Raw genomic sequence first — 2,735 nt, forward strand, 5'->3', positions numbered from 1 at the left:
GTGAATTTTTTTACTGTCTTTTGTGTTTAAGTTTAATTAGGTTATAGTGGTAGGATTAGGTTACTGCCAGATTTAGGTTTAGATAATTAGATGAAGAAAAAATTGAAAAAAAGACAAAGTAGAAGAAGAGGAAAAAGGGAAAAAGGAAGAGGGTTGCCGAGGGGATAGATGGTGGAGCCGGTGGGTCCTGCCAGTCCCGACGCCCATGCTGTGAACCCCCGGTCTGAGTGCTGACCCGTCGACCGTGCATCGCCATACCTGAGGAAAAAAAGAAAGAAGGAAAGAAGAAGAAGAAGAAGAAGAAGAAGAAGAAGAAGAAGAAGAAGAAGAAGAAGAAGAAGAAGAAGAAGAAGAAGAAGAAGAAAAAGACACCCCGACCCACACCCCGTACACCCGACACTACATCCACGTCCCACAAGTGACGCCGACGTCCGGTGTCCCAAAGCAATTGTTCTCGGCGTCGATGGCGGTCGAACACCATTACGAATTAGGGGGTTAATTAGGGGGTTCCTCGGTGTCGATGGTACCCTAAATAGCAAGTATTGTCAGTGCGAGGTACATGTGGCCGTCGGTGTCGAATACTACATCCACGTCCCACAAGTGACACAGGGGTCCTGCGTCCAGCAGCAACAGTTCTCGGTGTCGATGGCGGTCTAACACCATTGCGAATTTGTCTAGCAGCCTCAGAGATGACGATTGAAAGCTAAGTGTTGAAACTTGAAATACCCAAACTAACTCAAGTCGGCTTGGTTGTTTGAAATTTCAAAACTTGGCTTTAATCCTCATCGCAGAGGCTGCCAGACAAATTCGCCAAGGTGTTCGACCGTCATCGGCTACCAGAACTATTGTTGCGGGACGCCGGGCGTCGGCTTCACTTGTGGGATGTGGATCTAGTGTTCAACGCCGACCGCCTCATGTGCCTTGCACCCATGGTAGTTGCTATTTAGTTTACCCAGGGACGAGCGGGTTAGAGGGTTCCTCAGTGTCGATGGTACCGTAAATAGCAAGTATCGTCAGTGCGAGGTACATGTGGCCGTCGGTGTCGCATACTTGCTATGTTACTCATCTTTCAATTTAAATATGCAGTTATTTCGTCACTGCAAGGGTCTAGTGTTTGACGAGCTCCGCCCATATGTTCGTTGGTGAGCATAAATAACATCCCCTCCTCCCCCCTTCATTTGCTCTGTTACGGTCTTCGTGCCGATGAAACTTGCTAGCTATAGGTGTCAATCATCAGTATGCATAACCACTATGCGTCTCCCGTTCGAAAGGGTTACATCTATAAACATGCATGCATTTGCATATTTATAATCGTGATTCTTTCAAATTGTCCAACGTTATCCATGGACAGCCCGAGTATGTGTAGATTGGCTCGTTTTCCCATATGCTCTACTCCGGATCCGATGCAGAATTTCGTTAGTGCCTCCCTATTGTTCTCCGGGTACACATCCTCTCTGCTTATTGCCGAGACGTGTATCAGGAGAACAACAGGGAGGTGCTGCCAAGATTTTGTGTTGGATCCGGAGCAGAGCATGGGAAAACGAACCCAATCTACACATACTCGAGTGGGATTAGGACCTATCTTTACCTATTAGCGTGTAGGTTGCATGGACGTAATAGAACTGACAAACTCCATTAACTGATGGATATGGTTTTCTTAATTATGTATATATGTCTTGTGTGTCCAGTAGGAAGTCAATATGAGTGATCGTTCATGGATGTACACCGGTTACACTAGTCAGAAAGTTTGGACCGAGGAATGGTTAACGAAAACCAAGGGGTTTGTTAGAGCCGCATTTGCAAATGGCTAGGAATTAAGCTGGTGCCCCTGTGCCCGGTGCAACAACTATAAAAAGAGGGACGAGCTTGAAATGAGTAAAGACCTGCAGAAGTTTGGTTTTACGCCTGATTGCACGGTCTGGACATTACATGGTGAGTCTGCCCAACGTGCCAGAGTCGAGGTGGTTCGTCGTTGCACCGACGAGCATGGTACCGGGACTGCAGACATGGTGCAAGACTTTGACGATGCTCGGGACTCGGACGAGGAGATGGAGGAATCTGCAAAGGCCTTCACTAAAATGTTGGAGTCCTCAAAACGTCCTCTCCACGAGCACACTGAGCTTTGTCAGTTGGATGCCATCTCACAAATAATGGCTTTGAAGGCTCAATTCAACTTGGACAGAGAATGCTACGACACGATGATGACAATATTCGGATGATTTCTACCCAAAGGCCATGTGCTACCTCCAAACCTGTACCAGTCAGACAAAATCCTCCGTGCTCTTGAGATGCCCTATGAGAAGATACATGCCTGTGAGAAAGGATGTGTCTTATTTAGGCTTCAGTATGAGGACTTGAACTATTGTCCCATTTGCAATTCTTCCAGGTATGTTGTGGTAGACAACGGTATGGGTGAGAAGACGCAAACCAAAATACCTGTTAATGTTCTTTGGTATATGCCAATCGTACCAAGACTTCAACGTCTTTTCATGGTCGAAGAGACGGCCAGACAGATGACATGGCACAAAATGGGCAAAAGAACAGAACTAGATGCAGATGGGAATGTGATGATGGTGCACACATCGGATGGTGAAGCGTGGAAGCGCTTCGATGCATTACATAAGGAAAAAACGGCAGATCCAAGGCATCCATGAGTCGCCGTAAGCACAGATGGGTTCAGTGTGTTTGGTCAGATGGCAACCCCATACAGCTGTTGGCCCGTGTTTGTCATTCCA

The sequence above is a fragment of the Triticum dicoccoides genome, chromosome 3B, assembly GCF_002162155.2.
Source record: "Triticum dicoccoides isolate Atlit2015 ecotype Zavitan chromosome 3B, WEW_v2.0, whole genome shotgun sequence".
NCBI lineage: Eukaryota > Viridiplantae > Streptophyta > Magnoliopsida > Poales > Poaceae > Triticum > Triticum dicoccoides.